We start from the raw sequence: 21206 nt of genomic DNA on the forward strand, positions 1-21206 counted from the left end.
TTTACAGAACAGCCCAGTTTTCTGTAGAACTTGATTTTCTTGTTTTCTTTGTGGTGGTTAATTTCCACGCAGATTTATTTTACATTATGTATAATAGTTATTAGAGACAATCGCCTACATGGCCCTACAGCCTGTCTTTTTACAGAACAGCCCAGTTTTCTGTAGAACTTGATTTTCTTGTTTTCTTTGTGGTGGTTAATTTCCACGCAGATTTATTTTACATTATGTATAATAGTTATTAGAGACAATCGCCTACATGGCCCTACAGCCTGTCTTTTTACAGAACAGCCCAGTTTTCTGTAGAACTTGATTTTCTTGTTTTCTTTGTGGTGGTTAATTTCCACGCAGATTTATTTTACATTATGTATAATAGTTATTAGAGACAATCGCCTACATGGCCCTACAGCCTGTCTTTTTACAGAACAGCCCAGTTTTCTGTAGAACTTGATTTTCTTGTTTTCTTTGTGGTGGTTAATTTCCACGCAGATTTATTTTACATTATGTATAATAGTTATTAGAGACAATCGCCTACATGGCCCTACAGCCTGTCTTTTTACAGAACAGCCCAGTTTTCTGTAGAACTTGATTTTCTTGTTTTCTTTGTGGTGGTTAATTTCCACGCAGATTTATTTTACATTATGTATAATAGTTATTAGAGACAATCGCCTACATGGCCCTACAGCCTGTCTTTTTACAGAACAGCCCAGTTTTCTGTAGAACTTGATTTTCTTGTTTTCTTTGTGGTGGTTAATTTCCACGCAGATTTATTTTACATTATGTATAATAGTTATTAGAGACAATCGCCTACATGGCCCTACAGCCTGTCTTTTTACAGAACAGCCCAGTTTTCTGTAGAACTTGATTTTCTTGTTTTCTTTGTGGTGGTTAATTTCCACGCAGATTTATTTTACATTATGTATAATAGTTATTAGAGACAATCGCCTACATGGCCCTACAGCCTGTCTTTTTACAGAACAGCCCAGTTTTCTGTAGAACTTGATTTTCTTGTTTTCTTTGTGGTGGTTAATTTCCACGCAGATTTATTTTACATTATGTATAATAGTTATTAGAGACAATCGCCTACATGGCCCTACAGCCTGTCTTTTTACAGAACAGCCCAGTTTTCTGTAGAACTTGATTTTCTTGTTTTCTTTGTGGTGGTTAATTTCCACGCAGATTTATTTTACATTATGTATAATAGTTATTAGAGACAATCGCCTACATGGCCCTACAGCCTGTCTTTTTACAGAACAGCCCAGTTTTCTGTAGAACTTGATTTTCTTGTTTTCTTTGTGGTGGTTAATTTCCACGCAGATTTATTTTACATTATGTATAATAGTTATTAGAGACAATCGCCTACATGGCCCTACAGCCTGTCTTTTTACAGAACAGCCCAGTTTTCTGTAGAACTTGATTTTCTTGTTTTCTTTGTGGTGGTTAATTTCCACGCAGATTTATTTTACATTATGTATAATAGTTATTAGAGACAATCGCCTACATGGCCCTACAGCCTGTCTTTTTACAGAACAGCCCAGTTTTCTGTAGAACTTGATTTTCTTGTTTTCTTTGTGGTGGTTAATTTCCACGCAGATTTATTTTACATTATGTATAATAGTTATTAGAGACAATCGCCTACATGGCCCTACAGCCTGTCTTTTTACAGAACAGCCCAGTTTTCTGTAGAACTTGATTTTCTTGTTTTCTTTGTGGTGGTTAATTTCCACGCAGATTTATTTTACATTATGTATAATAGTTATTAGAGACAATCGCCTACATGGCCCTACAGCCTGTCTTTTTACAGAACAGCCCAGTTTTCTGTAGAACTTGATTTTCTTGTTTTCTTTGTGGTGGTTAATTTCCACGCAGATTTATTTTACATTATGTATAATAGTTATTAGAGACAATCGCCTACATGGCCCTACAGCCTGTCTTTTTACAGAACAGCCCAGTTTTCTGTAGAACTTGATTTTCTTGTTTTCTTTGTGGTGGTTAATTTCCACGCAGATTTATTTTACATTATGTATAATAGTTATTAGAGACAATCGCCTACATGGCCCTACAGCCTGTCTTTTTACAGAACAGCCCAGTTTTCTGTAGAACTTGATTTTCTTGTTTTCTTTGTGGTGGTTAATTTCCACGCAGATTTATTTTACATTATGTATAATAGTTATTAGAGACAATCGCCTACATGGCCCTACAGCCTGTCTTTTTACAGAACAGCCCAGTTTTCTGTAGAACTTGATTTTCTTGTTTTCTTTGTGGTGGTTAATTTCCACGCAGATTTATTTTACATTATGTATAATAGTTATTAGAGACAATCGCCTACATGGCCCTACAGCCTGTCTTTTTACAGAACAGCCCAGTTTTCTGTAGAACTTGATTTTCTTGTTTTCTTTGTGGTGGTTAATTTCCACGCAGATTTATTTTACATTATGTATAATAGTTATTAGAGACAATCGCCTACATGGCCCTACAGCCTGTCTTTTTACAGAACAGCCCAGTTTTCTGTAGAACTTGATTTTCTTGTTTTCTTTGTGGTGGTTAATTTCCACGCAGATTTATTTTACATTATGTATAATAGTTATTAGAGACAATCGCCTACATGGCCCTACAGCCTGTCTTTTTACAGAACAGCCCAGTTTTCTGTAGAACTTGATTTTCTTGTTTTCTTTGTGGTGGTTAATTTCCACGCAGATTTATTTTACATTATGTATAATAGTTATTAGAGACAATCGCCTACATGGCCCTACAGCCTGTCTTTTTACAGAACAGCCCAGTTTTCTGTAGAACTTGATTTTCTTGTTTTCTTTGTGGTGGTTAATTTCCACGCAGATTTATTTTACATTATGTATAATAGTTATTAGAGACAATCGCCTACATGGCCCTACAGCCTGTCTTTTTACAGAACAGCCCAGTTTTCTGTAGAACTTGATTTTCTTGTTTTCTTTGTGGTGGTTAATTTCCACGCAGATTTATTTTACATTATGTATAATAGTTATTAGAGACAATCGCCTACATGGCCCTACAGCCTGTCTTTTTACAGAACAGCCCAGTTTTCTGTAGAACTTGATTTTCTTGTTTTCTTTGTGGTGGTTAATTTCCACGCAGATTTATTTTACATTATGTATAATAGTTATTAGAGACAATCGCCTACATGGCCCTACAGCCTGTCTTTTTACAGAACAGCCCAGTTTTCTGTAGAACTTGATTTTCTTGTTTTCTTTGTGGTGGTTAATTTCCACGCAGATTTATTTTACATTATGTATAATAGTTATTAGAGACAATCGCCTACATGGCCCTACAGCCTGTCTTTTTACAGAACAGCCCAGTTTTCTGTAGAACTTGATTTTCTTGTTTTCTTTGTGGTGGTTAATTTCCACGCAGATTTATTTTACATTATGTATAATAGTTATTAGAGACAATCATGTGTACATGGCCCTACAGCCTGTCTTTTTACAGAACAGCCCAGTTTTCTGTAGAACTTGATTTTCTTGTTTTCTTTGTGGTGGTTAATTTCCACGCAGATTTATTTTACATTATGTATAATAGTTATTAGAGACAATCGCCTACATGGCCCTACAGCCTGTCTTTTTACAGAACAGCCCAGTTTTCTGTAGAACTTGATTTTCTTGTTTTCTTTGTGGTGGTTAATTTCCACGCAGATTTATTTTACATTATGTATAATAGTTATTAGAGACAATCGCCTACATGGCCCTACAGCCTGTCTTTTTACAGAACAGCCCAGTTTTCTGTAGAACTTGATTTTCTTGTTTTCTTTGTGGTGGTTAATTTCCACGCAGATTTATTTTACATTATGTATAATAGTTATTAGAGACAATCGCCTACATGGCCCTACAGCCTGTCTTTTTACAGAACAGCCCAGTTTTCTGTAGAACTTGATTTTCTTGTTTTCTTTGTGGTGGTTAATTTCCACGCAGATTTATTTTACATTATGTATAATAGTTATTAGAGACAATCGCCTACATGGCCCTACAGCCTGTCTTTTTACAGAACAGCCCAGTTTTCTGTAGAACTTGATTTTCTTGTTTTCTTTGTGGTGGTTAATTTCCACGCAGATTTATTTTACATTATGTATAATAGTTATTAGAGACAATCGCCTACATGGCCCTACAGCCTGTCTTTTTACAGAACAGCCCAGTTTTCTGTAGAACTTGATTTTCTTGTTTTCTTTGTGGTGGTTAATTTCCACGCAGATTTATTTTACATTATGTATAATAGTTATTAGAGACAATCGCCTACATGGCCCTACAGCCTGTCTTTTTACAGAACAGCCCAGTTTTCTGTAGAACTTGATTTTCTTGTTTTCTTTGTGGTGGTTAATTTCCACGCAGATTTATTTTACATTATGTATAATAGTTATTAGAGACAATCGCCTACATGGCCCTACAGCCTGTCTTTTTACAGAACAGCCCAGTTTTCTGTAGAACTTGATTTTCTTGTTTTCTTTGTGGTGGTTAATTTCCACGCAGATTTATTTTACATTATGTATAATAGTTATTAGAGACAATCGCCTACATGGCCCTACAGCCTGTCTTTTTACAGAACAGCCCAGTTTTCTGTAGAACTTGATTTTCTTGTTTTCTTTGTGGTGGTTAATTTCCACGCAGATTTATTTTACATTATGTATAATAGTTATTAGAGACAATCGCCTACATGGCCCTACAGCCTGTCTTTTTACAGAACAGCCCAGTTTTCTGTAGAACTTGATTTTCTTGTTTTCTTTGTGGTGGTTAATTTCCACGCAGATTTATTTTACATTATGTATAATAGTTATTAGAGACAATCGCCTACATGGCCCTACAGCCTGTCTTTTTACAGAACAGCCCAGTTTTCTGTAGAACTTGATTTTCTTGTTTTCTTTGTGGTGGTTAATTTCCACGCAGATTTATTTTACATTATGTATAATAGTTATTAGAGACAATCGCCTACATGGCCCTACAGCCTGTCTTTTTACAGAACAGCCCAGTTTTCTGTAGAACTTGATTTTCTTGTTTTCTTTGTGGTGGTTAATTTCCACGCAGATTTATTTTACATTATGTATAATAGTTATTAGAGACAATCGCCTACATGGCCCTACAGCCTGTCTTTTTACAGAACAGCCCAGTTTTCTGTAGAACTTGATTTTCTTGTTTTCTTTGTGGTGGTTAATTTCCACGCAGATTTATTTTACATTATGTATAATAGTTATTAGAGACAATCGCCTACATGGCCCTACAGCCTGTCTTTTTACAGAACAGCCCAGTTTTCTGTAGAACTTGATTTTCTTGTTTTCTTTGTGGTGGTTAATTTCCACGCAGATTTATTTTACATTATGTATAATAGTTATTAGAGACAATCGCCTACATGGCCCTACAGCCTGTCTTTTTACAGAACAGCCCAGTTTTCTGTAGAACTTGATTTTCTTGTTTTCTTTGTGGTGGTTAATTTCCACGCAGATTTATTTTACATTATGTATAATAGTTATTAGAGACAATCGCCTACATGGCCCTACAGCCTGTCTTTTTACAGAACAGCCCAGTTTTCTGTAGAACTTGATTTTCTTGTTTTCTTTGTGGTGGTTAATTTCCACGCAGATTTATTTTACATTATGTATAATAGTTATTAGAGACAATCGCCTACATGGCCCTACAGCCTGTCTTTTTACAGAACAGCCCAGTTTTCTGTAGAACTTGATTTTCTTGTTTTCTTTGTGGTGGTTAATTTCCACGCAGATTTATTTTACATTATGTATAATAGTTATTAGAGACAATCGCCTACATGGCCCTACAGCCTGTCTTTTTACAGAACAGCCCAGTTTTCTGTAGAACTTGATTTTCTTGTTTTCTTTGTGGTGGTTAATTTCCACGCAGATTTATTTTACATTATGTATAATAGTTATTAGAGACAATCGCCTACATGGCCCTACAGCCTGTCTTTTTACAGAACAGCCCAGTTTTCTGTAGAACTTGATTTTCTTGTTTTCTTTGTGGTGGTTAATTTCCACGCAGATTTATTTTACATTATGTATAATAGTTATTAGAGACAATCGCCTACATGGCCCTACAGCCTGTCTTTTTACAGAACAGCCCAGTTTTCTGTAGAACTTGATTTTCTTGTTTTCTTTGTGGTGGTTAATTTCCACGCAGATTTATTTTACATTATGTATAATAGTTATTAGAGACAATCGCCTACATGGCCCTACAGCCTGTCTTTTTACAGAACAGCCCAGTTTTCTGTAGAACTTGATTTTCTTGTTTTCTTTGTGGTGGTTAATTTCCACGCAGATTTATTTTACATTATGTATAATAGTTATTAGAGACAATCGCCTACATGGCCCTACAGCCTGTCTTTTTACAGAACAGCCCAGTTTTCTGTAGAACTTGATTTTCTTGTTTTCTTTGTGGTGGTTAATTTCCACGCAGATTTATTTTACATTATGTATAATAGTTATTAGAGACAATCGCCTACATGGCCCTACAGCCTGTCTTTTTACAGAACAGCCCAGTTTTCTGTAGAACTTGATTTTCTTGTTTTCTTTGTGGTGGTTAATTTCCACGCAGATTTATTTTACATTATGTATAATAGTTATTAGAGACAATCGCCTACATGGCCCTACAGCCTGTCTTTTTACAGAACAGCCCAGTTTTCTGTAGAACTTGATTTTCTTGTTTTCTTTGTGGTGGTTAATTTCCACGCAGATTTATTTTACATTATGTATAATAGTTATTAGAGACAATCGCCTACATGGCCCTACAGCCTGTCTTTTTACAGAACAGCCCAGTTTTCTGTAGAACTTGATTTTCTTGTTTTCTTTGTGGTGGTTAATTTCCACGCAGATTTATTTTACATTATGTATAATAGTTATTAGAGACAATCGCCTACATGGCCCTACAGCCTGTCTTTTTACAGAACAGCCCAGTTTTCTGTAGAACTTGATTTTCTTGTTTTCTTTGTGGTGGTTAATTTCCACGCAGATTTATTTTACATTATGTATAATAGTTATTAGAGACAATCGCCTACATGGCCCTACAGCCTGTCTTTTTACAGAACAGCCCAGTTTTCTGTAGAACTTGATTTTCTTGTTTTCTTTGTGGTGGTTAATTTCCACGCAGATTTATTTTACATTATGTATAATAGTTATTAGAGACAATCGCCTACATGGCCCTACAGCCTGTCTTTTTACAGAACAGCCCAGTTTTCTGTAGAACTTGATTTTCTTGTTTTCTTTGTGGTGGTTAATTTCCACGCAGATTTATTTTACATTATGTATAATAGTTATTAGAGACAATCGCCTACATGGCCCTACAGCCTGTCTTTTTACAGAACAGCCCAGTTTTCTGTAGAACTTGATTTTCTTGTTTTCTTTGTGGTGGTTAATTTCCACGCAGATTTATTTTACATTATGTATAATAGTTATTAGAGACAATCGCCTACATGGCCCTACAGCCTGTCTTTTTACAGAACAGCCCAGTTTTCTGTAGAACTTGATTTTCTTGTTTTCTTTGTGGTGGTTAATTTCCACGCAGATTTATTTTACATTATGTATAATAGTTATTAGAGACAATCGCCTACATGGCCCTACAGCCTGTCTTTTTACAGAACAGCCCAGTTTTCTGTAGAACTTGATTTTCTTGTTTTCTTTGTGGTGGTTAATTTCCACGCAGATTTATTTTACATTATGTATAATAGTTATTAGAGACAATCGCCTACATGGCCCTACAGCCTGTCTTTTTACAGAACAGCCCAGTTTTCTGTAGAACTTGATTTTCTTGTTTTCTTTGTGGTGGTTAATTTCCACGCAGATTTATTTTACATTATGTATAATAGTTATTAGAGACAATCGCCTACATGGCCCTACAGCCTGTCTTTTTACAGAACAGCCCAGTTTTCTGTAGAACTTGATTTTCTTGTTTTCTTTGTGGTGGTTAATTTCCACGCAGATTTATTTTACATTATGTATAATAGTTATTAGAGACAATCGCCTACATGGCCCTACAGCCTGTCTTTTTACAGAACAGCCCAGTTTTCTGTAGAACTTGATTTTCTTGTTTTCTTTGTGGTGGTTAATTTCCACGCAGATTTATTTTACATTATGTATAATAGTTATTAGAGACAATCGCCTACATGGCCCTACAGCCTGTCTTTTTACAGAACAGCCCAGTTTTCTGTAGAACTTGATTTTCTTGTTTTCTTTGTGGTGGTTAATTTCCACGCAGATTTATTTTACATTATGTATAATAGTTATTAGAGACAATCGCCTACATGGCCCTACAGCCTGTCTTTTTACAGAACAGCCCAGTTTTCTGTAGAACTTGATTTTCTTGTTTTCTTTGTGGTGGTTAATTTCCACGCAGATTTATTTTACATTATGTATAATAGTTATTAGAGACAATCGCCTACATGGCCCTACAGCCTGTCTTTTTACAGAACAGCCCAGTTTTCTGTAGAACTTGATTTTCTTGTTTTCTTTGTGGTGGTTAATTTCCACGCAGATTTATTTTACATTATGTATAATAGTTATTAGAGACAATCGCCTACATGGCCCTACAGCCTGTCTTTTTACAGAACAGCCCAGTTTTCTGTAGAACTTGATTTTCTTGTTTTCTTTGTGGTGGTTAATTTCCACGCAGATTTATTTTACATTATGTATAATAGTTATTAGAGACAATCGCCTACATGGCCCTACAGCCTGTCTTTTTACAGAACAGCCCAGTTTTCTGTAGAACTTGATTTTCTTGTTTTCTTTGTGGTGGTTAATTTCCACGCAGATTTATTTTACATTATGTATAATAGTTATTAGAGACAATCGCCTACATGGCCCTACAGCCTGTCTTTTTACAGAACAGCCCAGTTTTCTGTAGAACTTGATTTTCTTGTTTTCTTTGTGGTGGTTAATTTCCACGCAGATTTATTTTACATTATGTATAATAGTTATTAGAGACAATCGCCTACATGGCCCTACAGCCTGTCTTTTTACAGAACAGCCCAGTTTTCTGTAGAACTTGATTTTCTTGTTTTCTTTGTGGTGGTTAATTTCCACGCAGATTTATTTTACATTATGTATAATAGTTATTAGAGACAATCGCCTACATGGCCCTACAGCCTGTCTTTTTACAGAACAGCCCAGTTTTCTGTAGAACTTGATTTTCTTGTTTTCTTTGTGGTGGTTAATTTCCACGCAGATTTATTTTACATTATGTATAATAGTTATTAGAGACAATCGCCTACATGGCCCTACAGCCTGTCTTTTTACAGAACAGCCCAGTTTTCTGTAGAACTTGATTTTCTTGTTTTCTTTGTGGTGGTTAATTTCCACGCAGATTTATTTTACATTATGTATAATAGTTATTAGAGACAATCGCCTACATGGCCCTACAGCCTGTCTTTTTACAGAACAGCCCAGTTTTCTGTAGAACTTGATTTTCTTGTTTTCTTTGTGGTGGTTAATTTCCACGCAGATTTATTTTACATTATGTATAATAGTTATTAGAGACAATCGCCTACATGGCCCTACAGCCTGTCTTTTTACAGAACAGCCCAGTTTTCTGTAGAACTTGATTTTCTTGTTTTCTTTGTGGTGGTTAATTTCCACGCAGATTTATTTTACATTATGTATAATAGTTATTAGAGACAATCGCCTACATGGCCCTACAGCCTGTCTTTTTACAGAACAGCCCAGTTTTCTGTAGAACTTGATTTTCTTGTTTTCTTTGTGGTGGTTAATTTCCACGCAGATTTATTTTACATTATGTATAATAGTTATTAGAGACAATCGCCTACATGGCCCTACAGCCTGTCTTTTTACAGAACAGCCCAGTTTTCTGTAGAACTTGATTTTCTTGTTTTCTTTGTGGTGGTTAATTTCCACGCAGATTTATTTTACATTATGTATAATAGTTATTAGAGACAATCGCCTACATGGCCCTACAGCCTGTCTTTTTACAGAACAGCCCAGTTTTCTGTAGAACTTGATTTTCTTGTTTTCTTTGTGGTGGTTAATTTCCACGCAGATTTATTTTACATTATGTATAATAGTTATTAGAGACAATCGCCTACATGGCCCTACAGCCTGTCTTTTTACAGAACAGCCCAGTTTTCTGTAGAACTTGATTTTCTTGTTTTCTTTGTGGTGGTTAATTTCCACGCAGATTTATTTTACATTATGTATAATAGTTATTAGAGACAATCGCCTACATGGCCCTACAGCCTGTCTTTTTACAGAACAGCCCAGTTTTCTGTAGAACTTGATTTTCTTGTTTTCTTTGTGGTGGTTAATTTCCACGCAGATTTATTTTACATTATGTATAATAGTTATTAGAGACAATCGCCTACATGGCCCTACAGCCTGTCTTTTTACAGAACAGCCCAGTTTTCTGTAGAACTTGATTTTCTTGTTTTCTTTGTGGTGGTTAATTTCCACGCAGATTTATTTTACATTATGTATAATAGTTATTAGAGACAATCGCCTACATGGCCCTACAGCCTGTCTTTTTACAGAACAGCCCAGTTTTCTGTAGAACTTGATTTTCTTGTTTTCTTTGTGGTGGTTAATTTCCACGCAGATTTATTTTACATTATGTATAATAGTTATTAGAGACAATCGCCTACATGGCCCTACAGCCTGTCTTTTTACAGAACAGCCCAGTTTTCTGTAGAACTTGATTTTCTTGTTTTCTTTGTGGTGGTTAATTTCCACGCAGATTTATTTTACATTATGTATAATAGTTATTAGAGACAATCGCCTACATGGCCCTACAGCCTGTCTTTTTACAGAACAGCCCAGTTTTCTGTAGAACTTGATTTTCTTGTTTTCTTTGTGGTGGTTAATTTCCACGCAGATTTATTTTACATTATGTATAATAGTTATTAGAGACAATCGCCTACATGGCCCTACAGCCTGTCTTTTTACAGAACAGCCCAGTTTTCTGTAGAACTTGATTTTCTTGTTTTCTTTGTGGTGGTTAATTTCCACGCAGATTTATTTTACATTATGTATAATAGTTATTAGAGACAATCGCCTACATGGCCCTACAGCCTGTCTTTTTACAGAACAGCCCAGTTTTCTGTAGAACTTGATTTTCTTGTTTTCTTTGTGGTGGTTAATTTCCACGCAGATTTATTTTACATTATGTATAATAGTTATTAGAGACAATCGCCTACATGGCCCTACAGCCTGTCTTTTTACAGAACAGCCCAGTTTTCTGTAGAACTTGATTTTCTTGTTTTCTTTGTGGTGGTTAATTTCCACGCAGATTTATTTTACATTATGTATAATAGTTATTAGAGACAATCGCCTACATGGCCCTACAGCCTGTCTTTTTACAGAACAGCCCAGTTTTCTGTAGAACTTGATTTTCTTGTTTTCTTTGTGGTGGTTAATTTCCACGCAGATTTATTTTACATTATGTATAATAGTTATTAGAGACAATCGCCTACATGGCCCTACAGCCTGTCTTTTTACAGAACAGCCCAGTTTTCTGTAGAACTTGATTTTCTTGTTTTCTTTGTGGTGGTTAATTTCCACGCAGATTTATTTTACATTATGTATAATAGTTATTAGAGACAATCGCCTACATGGCCCTACAGCCTGTCTTTTTACAGAACAGCCCAGTTTTCTGTAGAACTTGATTTTCTTGTTTTCTTTGTGGTGGTTAATTTCCACGCAGATTTATTTTACATTATGTATAATAGTTATTAGAGACAATCGCCTACATGGCCCTACAGCCTGTCTTTTTACAGAACAGCCCAGTTTTCTGTAGAACTTGATTTTCTTGTTTTCTTTGTGGTGGTTAATTTCCACGCAGATTTATTTTACATTATGTATAATAGTTATTAGAGACAATCGCCTACATGGCCCTACAGCCTGTCTTTTTACAGAACAGCCCAGTTTTCTGTAGAACTTGATTTTCTTGTTTTCTTTGTGGTGGTTAATTTCCACGCAGATTTATTTTACATTATGTATAATAGTTATTAGAGACAATCGCCTACATGGCCCTACAGCCTGTCTTTTTACAGAACAGCCCAGTTTTCTGTAGAACTTGATTTTCTTGTTTTCTTTGTGGTGGTTAATTTCCACGCAGATTTATTTTACATTATGTATAATAGTTATTAGAGACAATCGCCTACATGGCCCTACAGCCTGTCTTTTTACAGAACAGCCCAGTTTTCTGTAGAACTTGATTTTCTTGTTTTCTTTGTGGTGGTTAATTTCCACGCAGATTTATTTTACATTATGTATAATAGTTATTAGAGACAATCGCCTACATGGCCCTACAGCCTGTCTTTTTACAGAACAGCCCAGTTTTCTGTAGAACTTGATTTTCTTGTTTTCTTTGTGGTGGTTAATTTCCACGCAGATTTATTTTACATTATGTATAATAGTTATTAGAGACAATCGCCTACATGGCCCTACAGCCTGTCTTTTTACAGAACAGCCCAGTTTTCTGTAGAACTTGATTTTCTTGTTTTCTTTGTGGTGGTTAATTTCCACGCAGATTTATTTTACATTATGTATAATAGTTATTAGAGACAATCGCCTACATGGCCCTACAGCCTGTCTTTTTACAGAACAGCCCAGTTTTCTGTAGAACTTGATTTTCTTGTTTTCTTTGTGGTGGTTAATTTCCACGCAGATTTATTTTACATTATGTATAATAGTTATTAGAGACAATCGCCTACATGGCCCTACAGCCTGTCTTTTTACAGAACAGCCCAGTTTTCTGTAGAACTTGATTTTCTTGTTTTCTTTGTGGTGGTTAATTTCCACGCAGATTTATTTTACATTATGTATAATAGTTATTAGAGACAATCGCCTACATGGCCCTACAGCCTGTCTTTTTACAGAACAGCCCAGTTTTCTGTAGAACTTGATTTTCTTGTTTTCTTTGTGGTGGTTAATTTCCACGCAGATTTATTTTACATTATGTATAATAGTTATTAGAGACAATCGCCTACATGGCCCTACAGCCTGTCTTTTTACAGAACAGCCCAGTTTTCTGTAGAACTTGATTTTCTTGTTTTCTTTGTGGTGGTTAATTTCCACGCAGATTTATTTTACATTATGTATAATAGTTATTAGAGACAATCGCCTACATGGCCCTACAGCCTGTCTTTTTACAGAACAGCCCAGTTTTCTGTAGAACTTGATTTTCTTGTTTTCTTTGTGGTGGTTAATTTCCACGCAGATTTATTTTACATTATGTATAATAGTTATTAGAGACAATCGCCTACATGGCCCTACAGCCTGTCTTTTTACAGAACAGCCCAGTTTTCTGTAGAACTTGATTTTCTTGTTTTCTTTGTGGTGGTTAATTTCCACGCAGATTTATTTTACATTATGTATAATAGTTATTAGAGACAATCGCCTACATGGCCCTACAGCCTGTCTTTTTACAGAACAGCCCAGTTTTCTGTAGAACTTGATTTTCTTGTTTTCTTTGTGGTGGTTAATTTCCACGCAGATTTATTTTACATTATGTATAATAGTTATTAGAGACAATCGCCTACATGGCCCTACAGCCTGTCTTTTTACAGAACAGCCCAGTTTTCTGTAGAACTTGATTTTCTTGTTTTCTTTGTGGTGGTTAATTTCCACGCAGATTTATTTTACATTATGTATAATAGTTATTAGAGACAATCGCCTACATGGCCCTACAGCCTGTCTTTTTACAGAACAGCCCAGTTTTCTGTAGAACTTGATTTTCTTGTTTTCTTTGTGGTGGTTAATTTCCACGCAGATTTATTTTACATTATGTATAATAGTTATTAGAGACAATCGCCTACATGGCCCTACAGCCTGTCTTTTTACAGAACAGCCCAGTTTTCTGTAGAACTTGATTTTCTTGTTTTCTTTGTGGTGGTTAATTTCCACGCAGATTTATTTTACATTATGTATAATAGTTATTAGAGACAATCGCCTACATGGCCCTACAGCCTGTCTTTTTACAGAACAGCCCAGTTTTCTGTAGAACTTGATTTTCTTGTTTTCTTTGTGGTGGTTAATTTCCACGCAGATTTATTTTACATTATGTATAATAGTTATTAGAGACAATCGCCTACATGGCCCTACAGCCTGTCTTTTTACAGAACAGCCCAGTTTTCTGTAGAACTTGATTTTCTTGTTTTCTTTGTGGTGGTTAATTTCCACGCAGATTTATTTTACATTATGTATAATAGTTATTAGAGACAATCGCCTACATGGCCCTACAGCCTGTCTTTTTACAGAACAGCCCAGTTTTCTGTAGAACTTGATTTTCTTGTTTTCTTTGTGGTGGTTAATTTCCACGCAGATTTATTTTACATTATGTATAATAGTTATTAGAGACAATCGCCTACATGGCCCTACAGCCTGTCTTTTTACAGAACAGCCCAGTTTTCTGTAGAACTTGATTTTCTTGTTTTCTTTGTGGTGGTTAATTTCCACGCAGATTTATTTTACATTATGTATAATAGTTATTAGAGACAATCGCCTACATGGCCCTACAGCCTGTCTTTTTACAGAACAGCCCAGTTTTCTGTAGAACTTGATTTTCTTGTTTTCTTTGTGGTGGTTAATTTCCACGCAGATTTATTTTACATTATGTATAATAGTTATTAGAGACAATCGCCTACATGGCCCTACAGCCTGTCTTTTTACAGAACAGCCCAGTTTTCTGTAGAACTTGATTTTCTTGTTTTCTTTGTGGTGGTTAATTTCCACGCAGATTTATTTTACATTATGTATAATAGTTATTAGAGACAATCGCCTACATGGCCCTACAGCCTGTCTTTTTACAGAACAGCCCAGTTTTCTGTAGAACTTGATTTTCTTGTTTTCTTTGTGGTGGTTAATTTCCACGCAGATTTATTTTACATTATGTATAATAGTTATTAGAGACAATCGCCTACATGGCCCTACAGCCTGTCTTTTTACAGAACAGCCCAGTTTTCTGTAGAACTTGATTTTCTTGTTTTCTTTGTGGTGGTTAATTTCCACGCAGATTTATTTTACATTATGTATAATAGTTATTAGAGACAATCGCCTACATGGCCCTACAGCCTGTCTTTTTACAGAACAGCCCAGTTTTCTGTAGAACTTGATTTTCTTGTTTTCTTTGTGGTGGTTAATTTCCACGCAGATTTATTTTACATTATGTATAATAGTTATTAGAGACAATCGCCTACATGGCCCTACAGCCTGTCTTTTTACAGAACAGCCCAGTTTTCTGTAGAACTTGATTTTCTTGTTTTCTTTGTGGTGGTTAATTTCCACGCAGATTTATTTTACATTATGTATAATAGTTATTAGAGACAATCGCCTACATGGCCCTACAGCCTGTCTTTTTACAGAACAGCCCAGTTTTCTGTAGAACTTGATTTTCTTGTTTTCTTTGTGGTGGTTAATTTCCACGCAGATTTATTTTACATTATGTATAATAGTTATTAGAGACAATCGCCTACATGGCCCTACAGCCTGTCTTTTTACAGAACAGCCCAGTTTTCTGTAGAACTTGATTTTCTTGTTTTCTTTGTGGTGGTTAATTTCCACGCAGATTTATTTTACATTATGTATAATAGTTATTAGAGACAATCGCCTACATGGCCCTACAGCCTGTCTTTTTACAGAACAGCCCAGTTTTCTGTAGAACTTGATTTTCTTGTTTTCTTTGTGGTGGTTAATTTCCACGCAGATTTATTTTACATTATGTATAATAGTTATTAGAGACAATCGCCTACATGGCCCTACAGCCTGTCTTTTTACAGAACAGCCCAGTTTTCTGTAGAACTTGATTTTCTTGTTTTCTTTGTGGTGGTTAATTTCCACGCAGATTTATTTTACATTATGTATAATAGTTATTAGAGACAATCGCCTACATGGCCCTACAGCCTGTCTTTTTACAGAACAGCCCAGTTTTCTGTAGAACTTGATTTTCTTGTTTTCTTTGTGGTGGTTAATTTCCACGCAGATTTATTTTACATTATGTATAATAGTTATTAGAGACAATCGCCTACATGGCCCTACAGCCTGTCTTTTTACAGAACAGCCCAGTTTTCTGTAGAACTTGATTTTCTTGTTTTCTTTGTGGTGGTTAATTTCCACGCAGATTTATTTTACATTATGTATAATAGTTATTAGAGACAATCGCCTACATGGCCCTACAGCCTGTCTTTTTACAGAACAGCCCAGTTTTCTGTAGAACTTGATTTTCTTGTTTTCTTTGTGGTGGTTAATTTCCACGCAGATTTATTTTACATTATGTATAATAGTTATTAGAGACAATCGCCTACATGGCCCTACAGCCTGTCTTTTTACAGAACAGCCCAGTTTTCTGTAGAACTTGATTTTCTTGTTTTCTTTGTGGTGGTTAATTTCCACGCAGATTTATTTTACATTATGTATAATAGTTATTAGAGACAATCGCCTACATGGCCCTACAGCCTGTCTTTTTACAGAACAGCCCAGTTTTCTGTAGAACTTGATTTTCTTGTTTTCTTTGTGGTGGTTAATTTCCACGCAGATTTATTTTACATTATGTATAATAGTTATTAGAGACAATCGCCTACATGGCCCTACAGCCTGTCTTTTTACAGAACAGCCCAGTTTTCTGTAGAACTTGATTTTCTTGTTTTCTTTGTGGTGGTTAATTTCCACGCAGATTTATTTTACATTATGTATAATAGTTATTAGAGACAATCGCCTACATGGCCCTACAGCCTGTCTTTTTACAGAACAGCCCAGTTTTCTGTAGAACTTGATTTTCTTGTTTTCTTTGTGGTGGTTAATTTCCACGCAGATTTATTTTACATTATGTATAATAGTTATTAGAGACAATCGCCTACATGGCCCTACAGCCTGTCTTTTTACAGAACAGCCCAGTTTTCTGTAGAACTTGATTTTCTTGTTTTCTTTGTGGTGGTTAATTTCCACGCAGATTTATTTTACATTATGTATAATAGTTATTAGAGACAATCGCCTACATGGCCCTACAGCCTGTCTTTTTACAGAACAGCCCAGTTTTCTGTAGAACTTGATTTTCTTGTTTTCTTTGTGGTGGTTAATTTCCACGCAGATTTATTTTACATTATGTATAATAGTTATTAGAGACAATCGCCTACATGGCCCTACAGCCTGTCTTTTTACAGAACAGCCCAGTTTTCTGTAGAACTTGATTTTCTTGTTTTCTTTGTGGTGGTTAATTTCCACGCAGATTTATTTTACATTATGTATAATAGTTATTAGAGACAATCGCCTACATGGCCCTACAGCCTGTCTTTTTACAGAACAGCCCAGTTTTCTGTAGAACTTGATTTTCTTGTTTTCTTTGTGGTGGTTAATTTCCACGCAGATTTATTTTACATTATGTATAATAGTTATTAGAGACAATCGCCTACATGGCCCTACAGCCTGTCTTTTTACAGAACAGCCCAGTTTTCTGTAGAACTTGATTTTCTTGTTTTCTTTGTGGTGGTTAATTTCCACGCAGATTTATTTTACATTATGTATAATAGTTATTAGAGACAATCGCCTACATGGCCCTACAGCCTGTCTTTTTACAGAACAGCCCAGTTTTCTGTAGAACTTGATTTTCTTGTTTTCTTTGTGGTGGTTAATTTCCACGCAGATTTATTTTACATTATGTATAATAGTTATTAGAGACAATCGCCTACATGGCCCTACAGCCTGTCTTTTTACAGAACAGCCCAGTTTTCTGTAGAACTTGATTTTCTTGTTTTCTTTGTGGTGGTTAATTTCCACGCAGATTTATTTTACATTATGTATAATAGTTATTAGAGACAATCGCCTACATGGCCCTACAGCCTGTCTTTTTACAGAACAGCCCAGTTTTCTGTAGAACTTGATTTTCTTGTTTTCTTTGTGGTGGTTAATTTCCACGCAGATTTATTTTACATTATGTATAATAGTTATTAGAGACAATCGCCTACATGGCCCTACAGCCTGTCTTTTTACAGAACAGCCCAGTTTTCTGTAGAACTTGATTTTCTTGTTTTCTTTGTGGTGGTTAATTTCCACGCAGATTTATTTTACATTATGTATAATAGTTATTAGAGACAATCGCCTACATGGCCCTACAGCCTGTCTTTTTACAGAACAGCCCAGTTTTCTGTAGAACTTGATTTTCTTGTTTTCTTTGTGGTGGTTAATTTCCACGCAGATTTATTTTACATTATGTATAATAGTTATTAGAGACAATCGCCTACATGGCCCTACAGCCTGTCTTTTTACAGAACAGCCCAGTTTTCTGTAGAACTTGATTTTCTTGTTTTCTTTGTGGTGGTTAATTTCCACGCAGATTTATTTTACATTATGTATAATAGTTATTAGAGACAATCGCCTACATGGCCCTACAGCCTGTCTTTTTACAGAACAGCCCAGTTTTCTGTAGAACTTGATTTTCTTGTTTTCTTTGTGGTGGTTAATTTCCACGCAGATTTATTTTACATTATGTATAATAGTTATTAGAGACAATCGCCTACATGGCCCTACAGCCTGTCTTTTTACAGAACAGCCCAGTTTTCTGTAGAACTTGATTTTCTTGTTTTCTTTGTGGTGGTTAATTTCCACGCAGATTTATTTTACATTATGTATAATAGTTATTAGAGACAATCGCCTACATGGCCCTACAGCCTGTCTTTTTACAGAACAGCCCAGTTTTCTGTAGAACTTGATTTTCTTGTTTTCTTTGTGGTGGTTAATTTCCACGCAGATTTATTTTACATTATGTATAATAGTTATTAGAGACAATCGCCTACATGGCCCTACAGCCTGTCTTTTTACAGAACAGCCCAGTTTTCTGTAGAACTTGATTTTCTTGTTTTCTTTGTGGTGGTTAATTTCCACGCAGATTTATTTTACATTATGTATAATAGTTATTAGAGACAATCGCCTACATGGCCCTACAGCCTGTCTTTTTACAGAACAGCCCAGTTTTCTGTAGAACTTGATTTTCTTGTTTTCTTTGTGGTGGTTAATTTCCACGCAGATTTATTTTACATTATGTATAATAGTTATTAGAGACAATCGCCTACATGGCCCTACAGCCTGTCTTTTTACAGAACAGCCCAGTTTTCTGTAGAACTTGATTTTCTTGTTTTCTTTGTGGTGGTTAATTTCCACGCAGATTTATTTTACATTATGTATAATAGTTATTAGAGACAATCGCCTACATGGCCCTACAGCCTGTCTTTTTACAGAACAGCCCAGTTTTCTGTAGAACTTGATTTTCTTGTTTTCTTTGTGGTGGTTAATTTCCACGCAGATTTATTTTACATTATGTATAATAGTTATTAGAGACAATCGCCTACATGGCCCTACAGCCTGTCTTTTTACAGAACAGCCCAGTTTTCTGTAGAACTTGATTTTCTTGTTTTCTTTGTGGTGGTTAATTTCCACGCAGATTTATTTTACATTATGTATAATAGTTATTAGAGACAATCGCCTACATGGCCCTACAGCCTGTCTTTTTACAGAACAGCCCAGTTTTCTGTAGAACTTGATTTTCTTGTTTTCTTTGTGGTGGTTAATTTCCACGCAGATTTATTTTACATTATGTATAATAGTTATTAGAGACAATCGCCTACATGGCCCTACAGCCTGTCTTTTTACAGAACAGCCCAGTTTTCTGTAGAACTTGATTTTCTTGTTTTCTTTGTGGTGGTTAATTTCCACGCAGATTTATTTTACATTATGTATAATAGTTATTAGAGACAATCGCCTACATGGCCCTACAGCCTGTCTTTTTACAGAACAGCCCAGTTTTCTGTAGAACTTGATTTTCTTGTTTTCTTTGTGGTGGTTAATTTCCACGCAGATTTATTTTACATTATGTATAATAGTTATTAGAGACAATCGCCTACATGGCCCTACAGCCTGTCTTTTTACAGAACAGCCCAGTTTTCTGTAGAACTTGATTTTCTTGTTTTCTTTGTGGTGGTTAATTTCCACGCAGATTTATTTTACATTATGTATAATAGTTATTAGAGACAATCGCCTACATGGCCCTACAGCCTGTCTTTTTACAGAACAGCCCAGTTTTCTGTAGAACTTGATTTTCTTGTTTTCTTTGTGGTGGTTAATTTCCACGCAGATTTATTTTACATTATGTATAATAGTTATTAGAGACAATCGCCTACATGGCCCTACAGCCTGTCTTTTTACAGAACAGCCCAGTTTTCTGTAGAACTTGATTTTCTTGTTTTCTTTGTGGTGGTTAATTTCCACGCAGATTTATTTTACATTATGTATAATAGTTATTAGAGACAATCGCCTACATGGCCCTACAGCCTGTCTTTTTACAGAACAGCCCAGTTTTCTGTAGAACTTGATTTTCTTGTTTTCTTTGTGGTGGTTAATTTCCACGCAGATTTATTTTACATTATGTATAATAGTTATTAGAGACAATCGCCTACATGGCCCTACAGCCTGTCTTTTTACAGAACAGCCCAGTTTTCTGTAGAACTTGATTTTCTTGTTTTCTTTGTGGTGGTTAATTTCCACGCAGATTTATTTTACATTATGTATAATAGTTATTAGAGACAATCGCCTACATGGCCCTACAGCCTGTCTTTTTACAGAACAGCCCAGTTTTCTGTAGAACTTGATTTTCTTGTTTTCTTTGTGGTGGTTAATTTCCACGCAGATTTATTTTACATTATGTATAATAGTTATTAGAGACAATCGCCTACATGGCCCTACAGCAGTATCGCAAAGAGGTGGGATAAGTGTAGCTGCAGTAGCAGGTTGTTCACACCACAGGGTTTTTCCTGTCTTGTTTTGTTTTTTTAAACACTGCTGATAAGTTAGTTTCTATAGTCTGTGTTACCCTGATTACCTTATTTAGTTTTCTCTGTGTAATATACTTATACTTAGATTGTTCTGTACTTTACTGCATTATTGTACATTTATATCTATTATTTCTTTTTATGTATATTTGTACTTACTTATTCAGCACTATAATAGTGATGACAATGAAGTAGTTTGAAGCTATAATGAGCAACATGTGAGCAGGAAAACTAAATCATGGTGCTGCCCAGTGCAATGCCGCTGTCTTACACATGGCTAACGCCCCATATGTAACCCTAATTGTATTTGTGACACCACTGTGTTACACAGGGCTAAAGTCCCATATGTAACCCTATTTGTTCCTGTGACACCACTGTGTTACACATGGCTAAAGCCCCATATGTAACCCTATTTCTACCTGTGACAC

The 21206-nt window shown here is 35.5% G+C and overlaps 1 long non-coding RNA gene across 1 annotated transcript in view; it reads left to right on the forward strand.

Moving 5' to 3' along the window:
* Window positions 1-21206, forward strand: part of LOC122790286 — a 165638-nt gene that overhangs the window by 25370 nt on the left and 119062 nt on the right. The window lies entirely within an intron of this gene.

The sequence above is a fragment of the Protopterus annectens genome, chromosome 16.part0, assembly GCF_019279795.1.
Source record: "Protopterus annectens isolate FY-2018-M chromosome 16.part0, PAN1.0, whole genome shotgun sequence".
Lineage (NCBI taxonomy): Eukaryota > Metazoa > Chordata > Ceratodontiformes > Protopteridae > Protopterus > Protopterus annectens.